General features: G+C 45.4%; 1 protein-coding gene across 1 annotated transcript in view; it reads left to right on the top strand.

The window, feature by feature from the left end:
• Positions 1-2556: 2556 nt before the first annotated feature.
• Positions 2557-23823, top strand: part of LOC125465379 (complexin-1) — a 185471-nt gene continuing 164204 nt past the window's right edge. Inside the window, exon 1 of the mRNA XM_048559232.1 lies at positions 2557-2679. The gene's annotated coding sequence lies outside the window, so the exon portion shown is untranslated. The remainder of the gene's footprint in view (positions 2680-23823) is intronic.

Below are 23823 nucleotides of genomic sequence, written 5' to 3'. Positions count from 1 at the left end.
TGCCTGCTCCTTGGCTCTCGGTTGCAGCGTGGTCCTGGGCACCGTTCCCCCACCCCCCCCGCCAACACACACCCCGGGGGTCGGGGCTGGTGTGACTGTGAAGCTGGTCCCCGGCTGCTGTCAGTGCTCGGTACCGTCCCAAAGCCTGTTCCCTCCCGGTTAGCCACAGAGCAGGACACTGGAGGGTTATCCCTGGGCACTGTCTGACCGCCTGGGAATGACTGTGATCCCAAGAAACTTCAGAGCAGGTCCCTCTCACCACAGTGCCCGCAATCAGAGGGAAACCTCACCGGCTGGGGAGAGGGAGAGAGAGTGGGAGGGAGAGGGGGAGAGAGGGTAACAGGAGAGAGGGAGAGAGAGAGGGAGGGAGGGGGGGAGAGGGTAACAGGAGAGAGGGAGGGAGAGGGGGAGAGGGTAACAGGAGAGAGGGAGAGAGAGAGGGTAAGGGAGAGGGGGAGAGAGGGTAATAGGAGAGAGGGAGAGAGAGAGGGTAAGGGAGGGGGGAGAGAGGGTAATAGGAGAGAGGGAGAGAGAGATGGTAAGGGAGAGGGGGGAGAGAGGGTAACAGGAGAGAGGGAGAGAGAGAGGGAGGGAGAGGGGGAGAGGGTAACAGGAGAGAGGGAGAGAGAGAGGGAGGGGGGAGAGAGGGTAACAGGAGAGAGGGAGAGAGAGAGGGTAAGGGAGGGGGGAGAGAGGTTAACAAGAGAGAGGGAGAGAGAGATGGTAAGGGAGAGGGGGGAGAGAGGGTAACAGGAGAGAGGGAGAGAGGGTAGGGGAGAGGGGGGAGAGAGGGATGGGAGGAGAGAGGAGAGGGGGAGAAGGTGAGGGGGATTTGCGGGAAGAAGGGAGAGACAAGGAGGAGGGAGAGAGGGAGGGAGAGAGAGAGGGAAATGAGAGACGGGGCGGTAGGGGGGCGTGGAAAAAGAAGAGAGAGGGATGGAGAGAGAGAGGGGTGAGTGAGAGACGGGGTGGTGGGGGGGAGAGAGAGGGACGGGAGGGAGTGGGGTGGGAGGGAGAGGGGAGTGAGGGAGAGAGAGAGAGAGGGAAGTGGGGGGGGAGAGAGAGAGGAATGAGACACGGGGCGGTGGGGGTAGAGAGAGGGGAGGAAGGGAGAGGGGTGGGAGGGAGAGAGAGAGGGGAGTGAGAGACGGGGCGGTGGGGGGGAGAGAGAGGAGAGGGAGGGAGAGGGGAGGGAGAGTGAGGGGGTGAGAGAGAGAGAGAGGAGTGAGAGACGGGGCAGTGGGGGGGAGAGAGAGGGGAGTGAGACACGGGGCGGTGGGTGAGAGAGAGAGGGGAGTGAGACGGGGCAGTGGGGGGTGGAGAGAGGGGAGTGGGAGAGGGGGAGGGAGAGGGAAGTGATGGCGAGAGGAGAGTGGGGGGGGAGAGAGAGAGGAGTGAGAGAGGGCGCGGTGAGGTGGGAGAGAGGGGAGGGAGGGAGAGGGGTGGGAGAGAGAGGGGAGTGAGAGAGGGCGCGGTGGGTGGGAGAGAGATGGGAGTGAGAGAGCGCGGTGGGGTGGGAGAGAGAGGGGAGTGAGAGACCGGGCGCGGTGGGGTGGGAGAGAGAGGGAAGTGAGAGATGGGGCGGTGGGGTGGGAGAGAGGGGAGGGAGGGAGAGAGAGAGAGGGAAGTGAGAGAGGGCGGTGGGGTGGGAGAGAGAGGGGAATGAGAGAGGGAGCGGTGGGGTGAGAGAGAGAGGGGAGTGAGAAGGGGCGACGGGGTGGGAGAGAGAGGGGAGTGAGGGGGGGGGCGGTGGGGTGGGAGAGAGAGGGGAGGGAGAGATGGGGCGGTGGGGTGGGAGAGAGGGGAGGGAGGGAGAGAGAGAGAGGGAAGTGAGAGAGGGCGGTGGGGTGGGAGAGAGAGGGGAATGAGAGAGGGAGCGGTGGGGTGAGAGAGAGAGGGGAGTGCGAGACGGGGCGGTGGGGCGGGAGAGAGAGGGGAGTGAGAGAGGGGGCGGTGCGTGGGAGAGAGATGGGAGTGAGAGGGGACGGTGGGGTGGCAGAGAGAGGGGAGTGAGAGAGGGGGCGGTGGGGTGGGAGAGAGAGGGGAGTGAGAGAGGGGACGGTGAGTGGGAGAGAGAGGGGAGTGAGAGAGGCGGCTGTGTGGGGGAGAGAGAGGGGACTGAGGGGGGGCGGTGGGGCGGGAGAGAGAGGGGAGTGAGAGAGGGGGTGGTGGGTGGGAGAGAGAGGGGAGTGAGAGAGGGCGCGGTGTGGGGGAGAGAGGGGAGTGAGAGAGGGTGTGTTGGGGTGGGAGAGAGAGGGGACTGAGAGAGGGGAGGGAGGGAGAGAGAGAGAGGGGAGTGAGAGAGGGGAGGGAGGGAGAGAGAGAGGGGAGGAGAGAGGGGGCCGTGGGATGGTGATGCGGTGGGGGGAGCTGGCTGGCCTGGTTGCAGATGGAATAGCGAGGAGACTATCTCCTAAGGGAACAGCAGGCAGTAATGGATGTGGAGTGGGGGGATGAATTTGCTGAGTAGGGAGATGTGTGTGTGCGGATTGGCGCAGGGAGGGAGGGATGGAGCGGGGGGGTGGGGGAGCTATTTTTAGAGAGAGTGCAGAGCTGGAATGTGTTAGTGCTGCTGAGGAAGGGGACGTGCTGGAGCCCGAGCTGGAGCTGTTCGTTCAGCACCTTCTCACACACACTCTCTTTCTCAGTCTCTGTCAGCCTGGTAACCAGCAGGAGCCGGTAAGCAATTCCAACCTCCTCTGTATCGCTAGCTCAGCTACAGGAGCATTTGCTGCCGAGGAAAGGGCCAGGAGCATGGTGTTGCCAGTTTGATGTGTTAGTGAGGGGGGGAGATTCGGACTACAGTGCGGCTGGAATCTCCGTTTCCTGGGCATTCGGTTCAGGAGCCTGGCTCAGAGTTCCCGCAACATGCACCGTGACTGTGTGTCGGAATTCAGGGGGCACCTTCCTGAAGGTGATCCCCGCCAACCCGGGGGCACAGATTGCGATAAGGAAATGGGTTTATTGTGAACAGCTGAGAGAGGCGGTTTGCCATTTGACAGAATCCGGAACCAGAGAGGGAACGGAGAGAGAGACAGAGACAGAGAGCCAGGCTCTCTCTCTGTAGGCAGTAAAACGGGATAGGCTGTGGGAACTAGCAAAACGCGATGCGGGTTTAGTGGCCGCGGTGTTTAATGCGACCCACGGCGACCTTGAGTTTATTGAAAGTCAGCAGTGTTCTCTCACAGTGCTGCCCGTGTTACAACAGGCAAGTGATCAGCGCGCACACACACGCACAGTGCACAGGATACACACTGTCCTGTACACACACTGCCCTGTATATACACACACAACACGGTTCTGTACACGCACAGCACAGGCTTGTACACTCACAGCATGGTCCTGTACACACATGGCACTGCCCTGTACACACATAGCGCTGGCCTGTATATGCACACACAGCAATATCTTGTACACACACAGAGCACTATCCTGTACACACAGCACTGCCCTGCACACGCACACAGCACTGTCCTGCACACGCACACAGCACTGTCCTGCACACGCACACAGCACTGCCCTGCATACGCACACAACACTGTCCTGCACACACTGGGCATTGTCCTGTATGCATACAGCACTGTCCTGTACACACACAGAGCACTGTCCTGTACACACACAGAGCACTGTCCTGTACACACATCCAGTACTGTCCTGTACACACACAGCACTGTCCTGTACACACATCCAGCACTGGCCTGTACACACACCCAGCACTGTCCTGTACACACACCCAGTACTGTCCTCTACACACACCCAGCACTGTCCTGTACACACACCCAGTACTGTCCTGTACACACACCCAGTACTGTCCTGTACATACACACAGCACTGTCCTGTACACACACAGCACTGTCCTGTACATACACACAGCGCTGTCCTGTACACACACCCAGTACTGTCCTCTACACACACCCAGCACTGTCCTGTACACACACCCAGTACTGTCCTGTACACACACACAGCACAGTCCTGTACACACAGGGCATTGTCCTGTACACACACACTACTGTCCTGTACACTAGCCACAAGGAAAGCTATTTCCACATTGACCCAGAATCTTGAACCTGAAAGTACCCTATACAGAATCATTTCCTTCCAGTCAGCAAATAATTTCACCCAGCAATTTTCTTTCGAGATAGTTTCGGAGTTTCCACCGGCAAACCAGTGGCACGGAGCCCTTTCAATTAATCAGTCCCCGCGGATGAGAAATTAGCAAACGCGATAGCAATTTGGCACAACAGAGTGGAAAGTAATTGCTGTCCGGGGGAGGAACTGCAGTTATATGAGACCGTGCAGGATTGACCCTGAACGGCCAGAAGCCCGGAGGTAAGCCCGGAAAGTATGGACAGAAAGGGAAAGTATGAACTTCCGATAATTCCTAACTATATGTCAGCAACAGTAACACCGCAGGCAGCTTCTCATCTACTACTCTCCCATTCAATAAAAAATCTTCCGAAAGTGACAGTACATATGCACGAAATCGCGGAGACGGAGTAGAAAACAGGTATCGCAGCCATCAGTTATTCCTCAGCATTCAGAGCTCAGATTAGTCTCCGGATTACTCACATCACAAAGCAGGCAGGATCATTCCCCAACCAATGCTACTGAGATTGGGGGAAAAAAACTCTCCGATTGTCACACTGGAGGGAGACAGTCAGAAAACAGGAATCTTCCCCCATTCTCACTATGTCACAAGTTACAGACACCAGGTTATAGTCCAACAGGTTTACTTGAAATCGCAAGCTTTCGGAGGGCAGCCCCTTCGTCAGGTGAACCCTGAAAGTATGTGTTTTCAAATAAACCTGTCAGACTATAACCTGGTGTCTGTGACTTCTGGTCTTGTCCGCCTCAGTCCAACACCGGCACTTTCACATCAATCTCACAACGGAGAGAGACAGTCTCATTTTCCAAAAGCTAGTGTAATTAAAAAGAACTCCAAGTCCTCACTTTTATATGAGAGCGCCTTTTCAGTTAACCACGTTCCCACAAAGCCCGCAGCCCAGTGATTACTAGCTCCCTACATTTATACAATCAATTAATTAGCTCTTCATTTGTATATGCATTACTTCTCATTTTATTAGGTCTCAGGCAATCCTAGATTATAACAGTACCTAAAGCTACTGGAGAAATTCAGCAGGTCAGACAGCATCAATGGAGAGAAAGCAGAGTTGTTTTGGTCCCTTCCTCATTGAGTCCCTTCCTCACTGAACTTGTAACGTTAACTGCATTTATTAGTATATGCTGTCAAACCTGCTGAGTTTCTCCAATAATTTATGTTTTTGTTTCAGATCTTCAGCATCTGCAGTTCTTTGATTTATTTTAGACGATAACAGATATACTTTTTCTTCTTAGATAATTCAATCTATAAGAATAGGAAAAAAAACACCAAAATGATGACAGATTATATTCAGAGATAGCAAGAACTGCAGATGCTGGAGAATCTGAGATAACAAGGTGTAGAGCTGGATGAACACAGCAGGCCAAGCAGCATCAATGGAGCAGGAAAGCTGATGTTCTTGGATCTGGATCTTTCTTCAGAAAAGGTTATATTCCCATTTTTTTTCTTTGCATATTAAAATTCCAAGTGACCTTTTCTGGTATGCCCAACAGTTTCTCTGAAATTGTTGCTTTCTTAGTAAAATAACCAGATCACTGACTGTTGTTTTTCACCTATTTCAATTTGGACATTTCTCCATTCTTCACCATTTGCTATACTGATCCTCAGCCTTTTTCTCAATGTTGAGTTTACATTATTCCGCAGTGATTTATTATCGATACAGCGCTCATTGGGTATTGTTGCTGAATCCCTATTTGATTTTCTTTCAATATTTTTGATAAGGAAAATACAATTTCTACCACCTCACCAAGAGTTAAAGCCTGTACCATTAATGTACTTTTTACTCTTTTCCAATCTTTTTAGCTTCCCAAGCTAAAGTGTAACATTTACCTCCCTTTCCTACAAGAAAGATTTTGAACCTTTCTGCATGTGGAAACCAATCACAGAGATTTGCTTAAGGAACATCACTAAAAGCAAGTTTTGTGCTCCTGGCATCTCCCATTAATAGAATGTTTAAAACACTATGTTCCATTTTTAATTTTTTCAATGGATTGTTGCCTAAATGATATCTTCTGCCTTGGGAGTTCTCATAGTTTTACTCAACTCTAATACTTTAAAATTAGCATCTTGCCTTATTTAAGTGCCAGCTAATATATCTGTCCAATGACCCTTCACAATTCCTCCACTTCGGCTTTGGAAGCTACTGTATCTTTTCGTGAAACCCTATTTTGACAAATAGCAATGGCTAAACATTTTCCAAATAAGATTGCTGTTGAAAAATGACATTGATCTATGTTGCTGCATTTCCATTCCAGTATCTGACTTCTAATTTTGAATTCTGCTTTAATTCCATTCATGACAATGTTTTTGAATTCACTGCTCTTACTCCATAAAACATCATGTAAATGCAGCATAAAAATGCTTGAAAGCTGTCCTTTATAATGCCAGTAAAACATGGCAGGGCCTTCTTTTAACTGAAGATAACCCAATTTTAATAAAACATACCTTTCTGAGAAGCAACAAACTCTAGAAGCATCATTCATGTGCACTTTGATTTAACTTACAAAGTGCCTCATTGCAAATGTGCCTTTTTAAGAGATAAAGAAACACTTCCCTCTTAAGTTGTTGTCCCTGTAGCTTTAATAGATTGATCACTCTCCCAAGCATTCATAACTACTAAGCCAAAAATTTATTTTTTATCCTATCAGTGAATCTACCCTAGTATCCTGATCCTTCATTTTTCTTCAAAACCTTGTGTCACCAGCCTTGCTTCAGCCTCATAAGTTCCATTAAAGGACATCTTTTCAATTCATACCCACTATTCTGTTGGAGCTCGTTGTGTCCCTGCTGGCACCTCTATGCATACATGTACATTCAAATACTCCGAAAAAGTAAAATCAATTGCAGTCTCTTCCCAAGATAGGAGCTGAACATTTATTATTGATGTAACTTTAGGGTTCTTGCTAAAACTATCTGCTGTGAAAAATATCTTCCAACCATCTGCAATGAATTCCTAGCATGAGCAGCCCACACTAGTGGAGGTGATAATTTAAGGTTTTGCTGATCTAACAAAATCTTATGAACTATTTTGTCTATTACTGCATGGTTCCTTTCATGTAACCCATTGCTAAAATCTGATGCCATATTCATAACCGTTACATTTATATTAACCCATATATCTCCAAATTCATCATTCGCAGACTCTGTCTCCCCACCATTATCATTGAGAAATTTTGCCAGTTATGCAAGTCCAGTACCCGTCCGCTTTTCCATTCACTTATCCATAGTTATTTTCTTGACATTAATGTGAATTGAAAATTTTTTTTTCTTTATCCCATTTCCCCTTCTTTAAATCCATGGCTGACTGAAATCTCTTGATAAGGGCAGATTTATTATCAGCTATGATGGTGTTCTTTGTATTTCTTACAAATCTCACATCTATCACATCTCTTTTATGAACTTATTGTACTGTCCATCCTTAATCATGCATCCTTTACAAAAAGTTTTAATCTTTTAGAAGATGGATGAGAAAATTGCCTAAGTAATTTTAACATAATTGACATTTTGTCTTCTAAATCTTTACCCTAATTTCTTCTTAACCTGCTATCATTAACATCTCTTTAATTCCTTTCATGGAAATGTTATATTTCATTAAAGGAATATAATATTGTCCTGATTGTGGAAATTGCAAATTCAAATTTTCCTGATATTGCTGGCTTCCATTTTCCGTTTCAACTGCGCATTCTTCATTGCTGGTTTGCTGAATAAAAAAGGTATTTCATTGGACACTATATCTAATAAAAGTATTGATTCTGGTTATTTTGCAAGGAATAACCACTCTTTTCAAAGATTTAAGTGTGTCATCATTCCCAAATCTGAAATGGTAGCACAGTCAAATTCCTTAAATTTGTTCCAATTGTTTTTACTCAGGAAGACTAGGTAGTATTTTAGCCAACCTTCTTTACACACTGGAGATGTACATCCACTGTTCAATACTCCACAATTGAAAGACTCTGTTACCAAGGCATTCACCATGGGATTAAAACCTGTTGTGACTAATACAATGTCCATTCTTTGATCTGTATCTCCATCATCTGCCACAAAATCCTGTTTCATGACTGGTTTTGAATACTTCATTGTAGTGTTTGGGACTTTACATGGGATATTGTTATTTGGAGTCACATCTCAAACATGATTCAGCATAGCCTCAGTTATTTCTGATGTTCATTCACTTATTGTAAATCCTAAATTCTCTTTGCTTTTTCAGAATTATCAATAGCATTTCTGTTCACAGTTCTCCTTTCATACAGTTTCCTGCAGCCTGTAAGTAGACAGGTCTTGCCAAATTGTTCACATTATATCCTTCATTTTTGGAGGTTTTGCCAATCACTCACTTTATGCTATGCGTGCATCTGGGAAGGAATGCTATCCTACAAATTTTTTTTAGAACTGTTGACAGTAATTGGAATGGTGATGCTAGAATTCCACACACTGAGGAAGTGGAATCCTTTCTTATTCAGGCACTCAGAGACAGAACCCTCTCCCATCTCACATGTGAGGAAGACAGAATTCTCCTACATTTTTATATTTGAGGGAGACAGAATCCTCCTACATTTTTATATTTGAGGGAGATAGGATCCTCCTACATTTTTATATTTGAGGGAGACAGAATCCTCCTACATTTTTATATTTGAGGGAGATAGGATCCTCCCTGATCTCACATTGATATGAAACAGATACCTCCCTCATTTTCATAAATGCTTCTTATTATCATTGATGATATAACTTGGCCATATTTCCAGTGATATATTATCTGTTTGTAGCCAGCCATTGGTGCAATTGTACAGATTTGCTCATACTATCAAATTATTTGATATAAAGATCAGTTCTAAATTTCTTTGCTTCAAATCTTTCCACTCTTTCTTGTTTTGGTAATTGTAGGTGCAAATGTTGCATATTAAGGGCACATATCATGAATTTAGGGCAGTTCTCCCCGTTAGGTGCCAGATTTTCTGCCTCTGGTCTGGGGGACAGATGTCCCCTCAAGGATGGACTTGTTGTCCAGAGTCAGATAATTTGCATCAGGAAATTCTAATGCCATTTGGAATGTTGAAACATTAGTATACCTTGAAAATATCATGTAATAAATGTGAACTTAATTTGGTGAAGAATGAGTTGTCCCTGTGTTATCACTTGTTCGGATTAGTTCCATTTAATATCGTTCCTGTCAATGTTAGGTCTGAAATTGGAGCCAATGTTAATGACCTGGCTGAAGCTGATGTTGTGGTCGTGACTAGAAGTGGAATTGAGTTTGAATTGAAACTAGTTGAATTATGATTGAATCAGTGATAATGGGAACTGCAGATGCTGGAGAATCCAAGATAATAAAATGCGAGGCTGGATGAACACAGCAGGCCCAGCAGCATCTCAGGAGCTCCTGAGTCTCCTGAGATGCTGCTGGGCCTGCTGTGTTCATCCAGCCTCACATTTTATTATCTTGAATTATGATTGATACCAGATGTGGGGTCATGTTGGGGTTTTGTTGAAGGCTAAAGATAGGGTTAGCTTAAGAAACCCATGTTTCAGGCTGGTGAGGTTAGGACTGTAGCTGTAATCAGGTTCAATATGCAGCTGGATTGTGGACTGTATTGTTTTATGTTAAAGGTGAGATTGGAGATAGGTTGGAATTATGGATTACATTTGCAATTGAGGACGGGGATGGGTTTGTGTATGAAATCAGTTTTGGGGATTTAGGGGCAATAGGATTGGGGTTGGATGTTGGCACTTGGAGTGGAGATAGGTCAGGTTGAGACTGGGATGAGGACTGGTGTTGTTCGAATTAGGATTGTAGTCAGGGTGATATAAGAATTGAGGACATGTTTGAATGAATCTGGGATGCAGGTTGGGCTCAGAGTAGGGTATGTAGAGGTTAGCATTGGCAGTAGGTATGAGGGGATTAGGTGTGGTGGTGATTTAAGGTTCTGTGTTGGATTGCTGTTAGGATTATGGTTGAGGTTGGGTTTGAATTGCAAGTGGGATTGAGGGAAAATTGAGGCTGGAGGTGGGATGGGGGTTGGGTTTAAATTTAGGGTTAGGCTTCAGGTTACAGGCATGGGTAGGGTTTATGGTTTAGGGTGAGAGTTATGATCAGATGGCAAGTGGAATCAGGTTTGTGATTGGAGTTTGGAGTTCAGTGATTAAACTTAAAAGTGAGATGAGGTTTTGAATTGATTTTAGAGTTGAGATAGAAGGTTGAGATTATAGTCAAGGTCAAAGTTACTGTTGGGGTTTAGCTGGGCACAGTGGTTTGGGTGTTATTCATGCTGGGTGGAAGTTGCAGGTGTGATTGTTTAGGATTGGTTTGAGATTGAATTTGGGGGTTGAGATTGAGAATGGAGTTGGAGTGGGTTAATGGTTGAGGTTGCATTGAGATCAGATTTGTGTTTGTGATTTGGAAGGTACCAGGATTGTGGGGCTATAAGTATTTGTATGGGTGTTGGTGTTGGATGACTGCTTGGAATTGAGTTTATAATTGGGGATTAAGTGAACTGGTGCGAAGACAGATTAAACAAGGCTGGGAAATTCAGGAATTCAAATATTTGGGAAAGTAGTTTGCTTTTATTTAAATTTAAATTTACTACTTGAAAATAATTTGAATTGTTTCAAAGGCAGGTGAAAATTCACTAGAAATATTCTGCTGCCTTCCTCAAAGTGCCTATTATAGAAGCTGGCCTCTGAGAGCCATTTCTAGCCAATTAATGCATTTATCAATTCACTAGAAAGAGCAAACATAAAATCTTTCTGCTATGTTTAAACTTTGCCTAACAGAGGAACCAGAAGATCTGCGGGTCTGTCATTGCCTTCAGTTCGCAAGTTTCTTTTAAGTTCTTTCACCTGTGCTCCTGCTAATCATACCATCTGTTCCTGCATCAGTCTGTTATATAACAAGTAAACTGAGACATTTTCCTAATGTTGGTAAATCACACCACATTATAAACCAGTCATTTGTGCAGACAATATACCAGTTACCTCAGAACACAACAGTAACTTAGATTTAAGATAACAAAGTGTGGAGCTGGATGAACACAGCAGGCCAAGCATCATCTCAGGAGCACAAAAGCTGACTTGTCGGGCCTAGACCCTTTATCAGAGATCTCTGATGAAGGGTCTAGGCCCGAAACGTCAGCTTTTGTGCTCCTGAGATGCTGCTTGGCCTGCTGTGTTCATCCAGCTCCACACTTTGTTATCTTGGATTCTCCAGCATCGGCAGTTCCCATTATCACTCAGTAACTTAGATTTATACAGCTTCTTTACTGAAATGAAACATCTCAAGGTGCTTGGCATGACATTGATCAAATTACAAGATATTACATCAGATGACTAAAGTTTTGTCAAGTAGGTAGACTTTGTCTCATAAGGTGGTTAGTCTATACCATGATGGTCGATATTTGTGTGAGGCACCCCATGGAGTGGCTAAAGAGTCCCACTCTGGTGCCTTGAACTCTGTTGCATTCGGTGCAGAACGGTTGAATGTGTTGAGATGGTTCATGGTTCACTGCTCGCTGTTTTCACTGGGCTTTGGCCTGTTGAGATTTTCATTTCCACTCACCTCTTCTGATGCTGTTTGAATCAGTCTCCACTTACCAGCCTGCCCTCTTCCTGTCTTACTTGTGATAATGGCAACTGCAGATGCTGGAGAATACAAGATAACAAAGCGTGGAGCTGGATGAACACAGCAGGCCAAGCAGCATCTCAGGAGCACAAAAGCTGACGTTTCGGGCCTAGGATGAAGGGTTTAGGCCCGAAACATCAGCTTTTGTGCTCCTGAGATGCTGCTTGGCCTGCTGTGTTCATCCAGCTACACACTTTGTTATCCTGTCTTACTTGTCCTTGTCACGGGGGAAAGAACTCTCAGTGTCTAATTCACAACAGAGGACCATTGGCATATGCCATTCATTGAATGAATTTGAGCTAAATGAAGCATCATTGGCTTAGCAATAAGTATGTGTTAATGGGTTTAGTACAGAGGTTGAAACAAGAGGAGTAAGTGATAACACAAGTACAAGCTCAGAAAGTTATCTTGGGTTCAAGGGTGACACCAATGTTACACACAGCCTGGTTTAATCTCACACTGCTGCCAGGGAGAGGATGATCTTTGTAGCTGGGAGGAATTTAGAGCAAGAACAAAATACAATGCCCCCTGTCTTCCCTTATTTACTTGAGGGAAATTTCTGCGTATCCAGTGTTTGATGTTAGTATATAATCTGACAAATTAATAATAGAAGAGGAATGGAGAGAAGTGGTGATGAAGTAGAATTAGGTGCCATGATCAATGTGAAAACAATGCTGTGCTTACAGATGATATGGCTAAAGGGCAGCATGTAGATGAGAAATGCAGGGAGGCCAAGATCATTCCAAGATGAATCCATGGGGCAACACCAGAAGCAGTGATGTGCTAACATTCCCACCAACTGGACTGTAGTGGAGGGACATATGAGGTGGGTGGTCTATTTAACTGTGTCAAAGGCTGCGGATAGATTGAGATGGTTGAGGAGGGTACATAGCATATACCAATTTGACCACACTGATAGTAGTAGATAGAGGGCTGGGTTTAATGGTGTTGGGGTGCGGGGTGGGGGGTGGTGTGCTGTGTGGTGGTGAACATAGTCTTGTCAGCCAACTGGAGATCTGGCAACAGCCCGTTGTCACCCCTGTTCGAGAAGCATTGCCAAATTAAGTGCCATCTAATTTTAACAGACAAACAGTGAGCCTTGCCCTATGTTTACATAGCTGCCAGCCAACCAGAGAGGATCACCTGGAGGCATGGCTGTTGTTGGCTTGACACACACCAGAGGCCTAGGACTTTTCCAGATCCAAGATCACAGGAAATCGATAGTGGAAGGAGATGGTCACGGGATTGGGATACCAAAGGAGTTAAGATGGGAGGAGTGGCAGCAAGAGCAGGGTCAGTGGCTCTCAGCAGATCCTGCCTCCCTGATGCTGGGTTCCTTGACAAGGCACTTCCTTTGAATGATAAAGTCCCATCTCCACCTCCGCACTCCCCATTCCACCCACCGCCCTTGACACTCTCAAACAAACCCAAGGGAACATGGCAAGAACCTTGGTCGTAGAATGTAGATCAGGAAGTTATCCACAGGCCTTTCCAGCAGCGATAAAGGGAAGGAACATAAAGTTAACAGGATCTTCACTCACCACTTTCCTGCCTGGCTAAATAACCCTCTACAGAGGTTTATAATTTGGTTGAAAATGTAGGTAGTCTGATTAATAAGTTTGCAGACAATATGAAAATTGGTGGAGTTATGGATAGTGAAGAAGATTATCAAAGGATACAGCATTATATTAATCACTTAGAAAGTTGGGTAGAGATGGAGTTTAATCCTGGCATGTGTGAGGTAGTGTGTGTTGGGAGATCAAATGAAAGAGGAAAGTATACAGTATATGGCACGATCCTGGGGAGCATTGATATACAGAGTGATCTTGCGGCACAAGTTCATAGCTCCCTGAAAGTGGTAAAACAAGTGGATAAGGTGATATAGAAGGCAGACAGCATACTTACCTTCATCACTCAGGGCATTGAGTATTAAAAGTTAGGTTACATTTGTAGCATTGTGAACAGCTCACTACACTATACGAAGAATGTAGAAGCTTTGAAGAGGGTGCAGCAGAGGTTTATCAGGATGCTGTCTGGATTAGAGTGTAGTAGCTTTAAGGGCAGGTTGGACAAAGTTGGATTATTTTTGCCAGAGCTGAGGGGTGACATACATGTACACATACATGAAATAAAGAGAGGTATGGACGGGGTGGATAGTTGGAATCTTTCTCCCAGGGTGGAAATGTGAAATACTAGAGGTGTGGGTTTAAGATGAAAGGGGCAAAGTTTAAAGGAGATGTGTAAGGCAAGATTTTAACATAGAGGGTGGTATGTGACTGGAATGCACTGCAGGGGAGATATTGGAAGCAAATATGATAACGATGTTTAGGGGGCATTTAGCCACTCACATGAACAGGCAGGGAATCGAGGGATTAGTTTAGAATGGCATCATGGTGGTTACAGAGATAAAACCATAAGACCATAAGATAAAGGAGCAGAAATTGGCCTTTTGACCCATCGAGTCTGCTCTGCTATTCAATCATGGCTGATAAGTTCCTCAACCCGATTCTCCTGCTTTCTCCCTGTAACCCTTGAACCCCTTGATAATCAAGAACCTATCTATCTGTGTCTTAAATGTACTCAATGACCTGGTCTCCACAGCTTTCTGTGGCAGTGAATTCCATAGATTCACCACTCCCTGGCTGAAGAAGTTCCTCCTTATCTTACTTCTGAAAGGTCTTTCCTTTACTCTAAGGCTGTGCCCTCAGGTCCTAGACTCTTCTACCGATAGAAGCATCTTCCCAACATCCATTTTGTCCAGGCCATTCTGTATTTTGAAAGTTTCAATTAGATCCCCCCTCATCCTTCTAAACTCCAATGAGTATAGCCGAAGACTGCTCAAATGTTCCTCATATGTTAAGCAAGATTGTGGCTGTTCCTGTCCTGTATGTTCTACATTCTGTGTAAATCTGTGCCCAACTGTTTTTGATCTTTTCATGAGTGAGAATGGTTTCTCCCTATCTACTGTGTCCAGATTTCTCATTACTTTGAAAACTTCAATCAAATCTTCTCTTAGCCTTCTCCTTTCCAAGGAAAATAGTCCCAACTTCACTAATCTTCATAACTAAAGTTTGTCATCCTTTGAAATATTTTCATAGACTTGTTTTGCATTCACTCCATGCATTCCTAAAATGTGGAACCCAGAACTAGATGCAATATTCCAGCTGAGGACTAACTAGTGTCCTGTAATAGATCAGCAGGACCTCCCTACACTTGTACTCTACACTCTTATTAATAAGATTCAGGATACTGTATACTTTCTTAAACTTGCCTTCACCTGTCTTGCCATCTTGAACAAAAACAGAAATTGCTGGAAAAATCTCAGAAGGTCTGGCATCATCTGTAGAGAGAAATCAGAGTTAATGTTTCGGGTTCAGACCCTTCCTCAGATCTGTGAATCTCAAAAACCTTATTTCCTCAAATACATTGGAGAAGGAATCGTTTAACAGAGATCCCTGTGCGAAATACCATTTCAATAACAATAATGATAAAATTCAAATCAAACTGGGCTGGTTTTCAGTAGTTCTGTAATTGGAATATGTCTCAGAAAACTATTACTAATGTGTAACGCTAGAGCTCTTCAGAAAATATGAGCAACGAGCTGTTCTTTCAGCTGTCTCCCTGGTTGGTCAGATGACCCATGACTTGTGATAACAAAGTGTGGAGCTGGATGAACACAACAGGCCAAACAGCATCTTAGGAGCACAAAAGCTGACGTTTCGGGCCTCGACCCTTCACAATTTGTGATCTCGGACTCTCTAGCATCTGCAGTTCCCATTATCTCTGACCCATGATTTGTGACTGCTGGTTGTCAAGGTTCAGTGTGGCTTCTAGTCTCTGCTCGTCACAATATTCTGGAGCGCACCTCTATAATTTGGTGGACCTCCTTTGGACATAGTGTCCCTTCATGTCAAGCAGCACCCTCCCATGCCATTTCCTCCACCCTCCCCCATGATGACTCCCCAGAGAGGGTTCAGAAAAGATTTACAAAAATGTTGCCAGGACTGGAGGATTTGAGTTATAGGGAGAGGTGGGACAGGTTGGGCCTTTTTTCACTGGACTGTAGGAGTTTGAGGGGTGACCTTATAGATGTTTATAAAATCATGAGGGGCATAGATAATGTCAATAACAAAGTCCTCTTCCCTAGGGTGGGGAAGTTTAAGACTGGGTTTAAGGTGAGAGGAGGCAGATTTAAAAGGGACCTGAGGTGGCTCATATGTGGAATGAACTGCCAGAGGAAGTGGTAGATGCAGGTAAATTTAAAAGACATTTGGACAGGTACATGAGTAGGAAAGATTTCGAGGGATAGGGGCTACACTTGAACAAGTGGGACCAGTTTAGTTTGGGAAACATGGATGGCATGGATGAGTTGGACTGAAGAGTCTGTTTCTGTGCTGTATGACTATGACTCTATGACTCGAGTTTTAGCAACGTAACAGCTGTTAAAAGGGCCCTCTTTTCTTTCAAGTGCTCTAGTCACTGGTTTTATTTGTGACATCCCTAGCTGTATGTTAATTGATTCTCTCTGATTAAAGATCTTGGTAAAATCTGTAAATTCTGCAAACTATATTTGATTTGATGACGTACCATTTGCATGTGGGCAGATGTACGTGGCATGGATGGTGACCTGGAAATGAATGGTTAAATGCAAGAAGCCCTTGATTGACAAACCAATAATTTAAAGACAGTTACTCCATTTGCCACTGTTGTGTATGTAGCAGCTTGTTACATGGGCTCTCAGGTTTTTCTGTCATGAAGTAACAGTAAGGTGACTTACTGCTCCAGTTCCCCTGTGGAAGCTAGTCAGCTCATGAGAGTTGATAAGCAGTGATAATCTTCTTTACTGCCAGTAGTGCAGAAGATTAGCATTCCTTAGATCTTTAAAGTCAGGTGTCACATCTCAGTGGCAGCCTTCCTGCATAACTCGAGCCTTCTCAGGCAGTTCTTGTTTGGTATGTTTCCCACTATAGGAGATCTGTACTTGGTTGAATGGCTGATTAATAGGCCTGATGAATTTCCCCATGCTTCTGTTTTTTTAGGAGCTTAGGCAGAAATATGGAAACAAGGAGCATGAGTAGTCCATTTGGCCTTCAAGCCTGATCCACCATTCAATATGCCCAAGGCTGAGCATCCAACTCAGTCTCCTAGATAATAAAATGTGAGGCTGGACGAACACAGCAGGCCAACCAGCATCTCAGGAGCACAAAAGCTGACGTTTCGGGCCTAGACCCTTCATCAGAGAGGGGGATGGGGAGAGGGAACTGGAATAAATAGGGAGAGAGGGGGAGGCGGACCGAAGATGGAGAGTAAAGAAGATAGGTGGAGAGAGTATAGGTGGGGAGGTAGGGAGGGGATAGGTCAGTCCAGGGAAGACGGACAGGTCAAGGAGGTGGGATGAGGTTAGTAGGTAGATGGGGGTGCGGCTTGGGGTGGGAGGAAGGGATGGGTGAGAGGAAGAACCGGTTAGGGAGGCAGAGACAGGTTGGACTGGTTTTGGGATGCAGTGGGTGGGGGGGAGGAGCGGGGCTGGTTGTGTGGTGCAGTGGGGGGAGGGGACAAACTGGCCTGGTTTAGGGATGCAGTAGGGGAAGGGGAGATTTTGAAACTGGTGAAGTCCACATTGATACCCTTAGGCTGCAGGGTCCCCAGGCGGAATATGAGTTGCTGTTCCTGCAACCTTCGGGTGGCATCATTGTGGCAGTGCAGGAGGCCCATGATGGACATGTCATCTAAAGAATGGGAGGGGGAGTGGAAATGGTTTGCGACTGGGAGGTGCAGTTGTTTGTTGCGAACTGAGCGGAGGTGTTCTGCAAAGCGGTCTCCAAGCCTCCGCTTGGTTTCCCCAATGTAGAGGAAGCCACACCGGGTACAGTGGATGCAGTATACCACATTGGCAGATGTGCAGGTGAACCTCTGCTTAATGTGGAATGTCATCTTGGGGCCTGGGATAGGGGTGAGGGAGGAGGTGTGGGGGCAAGTGTAGCATTTCCTTCGGTTGCAGGGGAAGATGCCGGGTGTGGTGGGGTTGGAGGGCAGTGTGGAGCGAACAAGGGCGTCACGGAGAGAGTGGTCTCTCTGGAAAGCAGACAGGGGTGGGGATGGAAAAATGTCTTGGGTGGTGGGGTCGGATTGTAAATGGCGGAAGTGTCGGAGGATGATGCGTTGTATCCGGAGGTTGGTAGGGTGGTGTGTGAGAACGAGGGGGATCCTCTTTGGGCGGTTGTGGCGGGGGTGGGGTGTGAGGGATGTGTTGCGGGAAATACGGGAGACGCGGTCAAGGGCGTTCTCGATCACTGTGGGGGGAAAGTTGAGGTCCTTGAAGAACTTGGACATCTGGGATGTGCGGGAGTGGAATGTCTTATCGTGGGAGCAGATGCGGCGGAGGCGGAGGAATTGGGAATAGGCGATGGAATTTTTGCAGGAGGGTGGGTGGGAGGAGGTGTATTCTAGGTAGGTGTGGGAGTCGGTGGGCTTGAAATGGACATCAGTTACAAGCTGGTTGCCTGAGATGGAGACTGAGAGGTCCAGGAAGGTGAGGGATGTGCTGGAGATGGCCCAGGTGAACTGAAGGTTCAGTCTCCTGTTCAACTCAGTCTCCTGTTCCCTTTTCTCTCCATACCATTTGATCCCTTCATCATATTATGGACCAGACCAAATCCCATGAAAATATATTGAGGACATAGCCTAGACCTGAACTTTTATACTATTTAAAGATGATAGAGATTCTATGAATAAGTGTATGGTGCTGTGTTCCAGGTGTAAGTTCATTGATCACACTATTTGGCTTTAAGCTAAACAGACTTCATTCTCACATGTTTATTCTTGTACCAACAAAGCAAAGAAGAACCTTTGTATCTTCAATTCTACTGGAAAACTGACCAGAATAGTGGATTTTTAAGTTACTAAACAGCTACTGTTCCAGTATAATAACATCCCATAAACACAACCTTGGCAAAGACAAATTCAGTAAAACAGATTGTCTCAATTCTGTCAGCAGAGAGAGAAAATTCTGGTAGAGAGGGAGTGAGAGAGAGACAGTTTACAGACCCAACTTCAAAAGTTCCAACAACTGCAAAAAACTAAACTAAAAACCTGGTTCTGAGGGAGCCTGACTGCACTCATTTTGCTTCTATTGTTCCAATTTAAAAAGCCCAAGACCTCACAAGCTGTTTACTTTATTGGCTTGGAACAGCCTACTCAGCACTTCTGTCTCAACCCCTGTTCCTAAAAAAAGGACAAATTACACCTGTTAAAGCCATAATATTGTTACAAGCTTTCCAACTATACCTAACTCCTTCTGAAAGCATTCAATATTTTTGCCTCAGGCAGTATCTATGGCAGAGAATTCCACAGGCTCACTATTCTCTGGGAGAAGAAATTTCTCCTTGTCTTGGTAATCATTGTTGATTGTTGTAAAAGCCCATCTGGTTCACTGGACTTACTTTTTGACATAATATGCCCAGCAACAAATTAGGTTCTAAGTTAAGAGAGTTAGAACAATTAGAACAGTGTTGTCTGCTCATCTCTATTTATATGAACACAGTTGTGGAGTCATTTGTTTCCTTAATGGTTGTTAGCAAGTAAAAAAATCTCTTTTTTGTATTTTTTATACAGTGTTGACTTTCTTTTGAGGATGAAAATACTCACTTTCATGTGTTAATCACAGACAGCTTCCACCCCACCCCACCCACTGCTATGTTTACATTCACTTTACTATCATTAATAAAATAGATGGTTAATTGCCATAATTAGGGGGTCAGTAACCTGGAACTTCTGAGGAAAATATTGCTGCCTCCATCTCCTCATGCCTTCGTGTTTCTGGGCACATTTTTCATCACTGCCTGGGCAGTACTCTGTACATTAATCCCTTTAACTTGCATCAGGATCCTATGTGCCTCCCAGGAGACTGATTAACTGACAGTAATGAGGCTTCTGCTGGATTCAATGGGTCATCTTAACTCTAACTTAACTTTATCCTGAAACCTGACCCTAAACCTAACCTTGCCCTAACCCTAATCCTAACCCTAAACCTAACCTAACCCCAACCCTAACCCTAACCCTAAACCTAATCTAGCCCTAACCCTAACCCTAACCCTAAACCTAACCCTAACCTAGCCCTAACCCCAACCCTAACCCTAACCCTAAACCTAATCTAGCCGTAACCCTAACCCTAAACCTAAACCTAACCCTAACCTAGCCCTAACCCTAACCCTAACCCTAAACCTAACCTAACCCCAACCCTAACCCTAACCCTAAACCTAATCTAGCCCTAACCCTAACCCTAACCCTAACCCTAAACCTAACCTAACCCTAACCCTAACCCTAACCCTAAACCTAATCTAGCCCAAACCCTAGCCCTGACCCTAACCCTAACCCTAAACCTAATCTAGCCCAAACCCTAACCCTAACCCTAAACCTAACCTAGCCCTAACCCTAGCCCTAACCCTAACCCTAACCCTAACCCTAAACCTAACCTAGCCCAAACCCTAGCCCTAACCCTAACACTAAGCCTAACCTTAAGCCTAAGCCTATTGTAGAAGTCTGTAGCAGACAGTAAGTGTGAGAAGGCAGTAGGTGGTGCATGGTGACTTTAACTCTCCTGTAATTCCACTCTGTCAGATTCAGTTAAAATCAACTCTTTGACTCCAAAGACAAAAAAAAAATTCAGGGAAATTCACACTTTGCACAATGTGAGCATTACAACTACGAGAGAATTGTAGAACTATCACACACAGCAGGCTGGCAACCATAAAGGAACTAAATAATTTCCTTTGCTTTCCTCAAAACAGTGACAAATGCATGTTCAAGTTACACTTTGGGTAATATTGGACATGTTACCTTGGGAGGCAGTTAATAAGTTGGTAGCTGGGGTTATTCTTGCTTCTGTTGGCTGTGTTGTGCAAAATGGTGCTCATGCGGAAGGTGCACAACATCCTACTACCTCTTTGGTGAAGGGTGTTCTAATTGCATAGACCTTTGAATTGAGATCTTTGAATTGTTTGTAGCTTGCAAGTAAAGCTGCCTCATCCCTCCATCCTGTACTGTTCCTACAGGCCGACTGCAAACAAGATATTCTCATGACAATATGTGCATTGGGGAGAAGATTGAAAACTCTCCTGAGGGTTTCTAAGCTCTCATGTAACCATAAGAGCAGAAAATGTAGGAGCACAATTGGGCCATTCGGTCCATCGAATGCTCCACCATTCAATTATTGTTGATGTGTTTCTCAACCCTATTCTCCTGCATTCTCCCCATTACTCTTGACACCCTTATTAATCAAGAACTGATCTATCTCCTAAATCCATTCAATGACTTGACCTCCACAGCACTTTGTGGCAATGCATTCCATATATTCATGATTCTCTGGCTGAAGAAATTGTACTGCATCTCAGTTCTAAAGAGTCGTCCATTCACTTTGAGGCTCGCCCTTGGAAGACATCTTCTCCGTGTCCACTCTATCCAGGCCTCTCAGTCTTCTGTAAGTTTCAATCACACCCCCAGCCTCATTCTCTAAACTCCATTGAGTCCTGAACTGCTCCTCAACAAGCTCTTCATCCCCAGGATCATTCTTGTAAGCCTCATCTGGGACTCCCTCCAAGGTACATCTTTCTTAGCTATAGGGCCCAAAACTGTTCACAATATTCCAAATGCAGAGCCTTACAAGCCACTGCAGAAAATGTGCACTCTTGCATTCTAGCCCTCTTGAAATAAATGCTAAAGTTGCATTTGCCTTCATAATTACCAGTGAGCCTGAATGTTAATCTTAATAGAATCCTGAACTAGGACACCCACATCTGTTTGTGCTTCACATTTACAGAGTCTTTCCATGTTAAAAAAATCATCTACACCTCTCTTCTTCCTACCAGAATGCATAAACTCACACTTTACCACATTGTATTTCATCTTCCAGTTCTTTGCCCACTTGCCAAGCATGTCTCATTCCTTCTGCCATCTCTCAGCTTCCTCGACATTCCCTGTCTCTCCAACTATCTTTGTGTCGTTTATGAACTTATTAACAATGTCCTCAGTTCCTTCATCCAGATTGTTAATGTAATGTGAACAGGTCTGGTCCCAACATGATCCCTGTGGAACTCCACTAGCCGCCATCTTGAAAAAGGCACCTTTATCCCCACTCTCTGCCTTCTGCCAGTCAGCCAACCCTATATCCATGCCAGTAGCTTGCCCCTAACACCCATGGGCTGTTATCTTGTTTAGCAGCCTCCTGTACAGCACTTTGTCAAAGGCCTTCTGGAAAACCAAATAGATCAAGTCCCCTGGCTCTTTTTTGCCTAACTTGCTCATTACTGCCTCAAAGAATTCTAACCTCCCACTGATAAAGCCATGCTGACTCACCCCTATTTTACCATGCACAATCTCATCCTGAAAAATGGACTATAAAATCTATGGCCAAGTTCAGGCTAACTGACCTGTAGTTTCCAGTCTTTTGTCTCCCTCACCCCGTAAACAGGAGTGTGAAATCAGCTCAGAAGTTCTGAGAAAGGGCCACCGGACCCGAAATGTTAACTCTGTTTTTTCCTTCACAGATGTTACCAGACCTGCTGGGCTTCGCTAGCAATTTTGTTTTTGCTCCTGATTTAAAGCACCTTTTGATTTTTATTTATGTGTTATATTAGCGATTTTCCAGTCCTCTGGAAACCTTCCTTCCCAAAAGATAACCATCAATGCCTCTACACCCCCTCAGCTATCTCCTTCAGAACTCTGGGGTGTTGTCCATCCAGTCCAGATGATTTATCCACCTTCAGACCTTTCGCCTTCCTCATCCTCGTCTTCTCTTTAATGACAACCACTGCGCTCACCTCTGCGCCCGACTCTCTTGAAGTACCAGTGAGCTACTAGTGTCTTCCACTGTGAAGACTGATGTAAAGTACCTTTTCATGCCACCACCATTTCTTTATTCTCCATAACTAATTTTTCTGCCTCATTTTGAGCAGTCCAATGTGCACACTGGAACGGTGGCTCAGTGGTTAGCCCTGCTGCCTCACAGTGCCAGGGACCTACATTCAATTCCGGCCTCAGGCAACTGTCTGTGTGGAGTTTGCACATTCTCCCCATGTCCGCGTGGGTTTCCTCCCACAGTCCAAAGATGAGCAGGTTAGGTGGATAGGCCATGCTAAATTGCCTGTAGTGTTCAGGGAGGTGTAGATTAGGTGGATTATAGGGGCATGGGTGTGGGTGGGATGCTCTGAGGTTCAATGTGGACTTGTTGGGCCAAAGGGCCTGTTTCCACACTGTAGGGATTCTAATTCTAACTATATTCTTGAAAACTTCTTTTATGTTAATAACTAGTCTCCCCTTGTATTTTATCTTCTCTCCTCTTATTGCTGTTTTCATTATTTGCTGATTTTTAAAGGCTTCCCAGTAATCTTCATCCTATTGTATGCTCTTCACTTGCTTTTAGGATCTCCCTGACTTCCCTTGTTAGTCACAGTTGCCTCACCGCCCTTTTGGTATGTTTTATTTCCTTGGGATGAATCTTTGCTGTGCCTCCCCAAATTACTCCCAGAAGCTCCTGCCCTTACTGCTGCACCATATTGCCTGCAAGGCTCCCCTTCCAATCAACTCTGGCCAGTTCCTCCATCATGACTTTGTCGTTACCTTTGCTCAATTGTAATGCTGTAATATCTGATTCTGGTTTCTCTCTCTCAAACTGCAAGGTGAGTTCAATCATATTTTGGTCACTTCACCAAGGTGTTCCTTAACATTAAGCTCCTGAATCAAGTCTGCCTCATCATCAAACCCAGAATTGCCTGTTCCCTATGGGCTCCACCACAAGCTGCTCCAAAAAACTATCTCTTAGATATCCCACCAATTCCTTTTCTTGCCTCCTTTGCAGAGACAAACACAGCTCTATTGCCAGTGAAAACATCCTGAACACTCTTCTGTAATTCCAGTACAGTAAAGTTCTGCCAGTCACGCTTATGTAAAGCATTCTGCGCACCATATCATCCATCTCCGATGTTCACTTAATCTATCATTGGATCTGGTGTCATTGGTTAGAACGCCACAAAATAGCTGGCTTTACCCAGCTATATCACTATGAGGTGTTTGAGTCGAAAACAAGAATGCATGG

The sequence above is a fragment of the Stegostoma tigrinum genome, chromosome 1 (genome assembly GCF_030684315.1).
Source record: "Stegostoma tigrinum isolate sSteTig4 chromosome 1, sSteTig4.hap1, whole genome shotgun sequence".
NCBI lineage: Eukaryota > Metazoa > Chordata > Chondrichthyes > Orectolobiformes > Stegostomatidae > Stegostoma > Stegostoma tigrinum.
The sequence above is the reverse complement of the archived record's forward strand: the minus strand, read 5'-3'. Positions and strand labels throughout refer to the sequence as shown.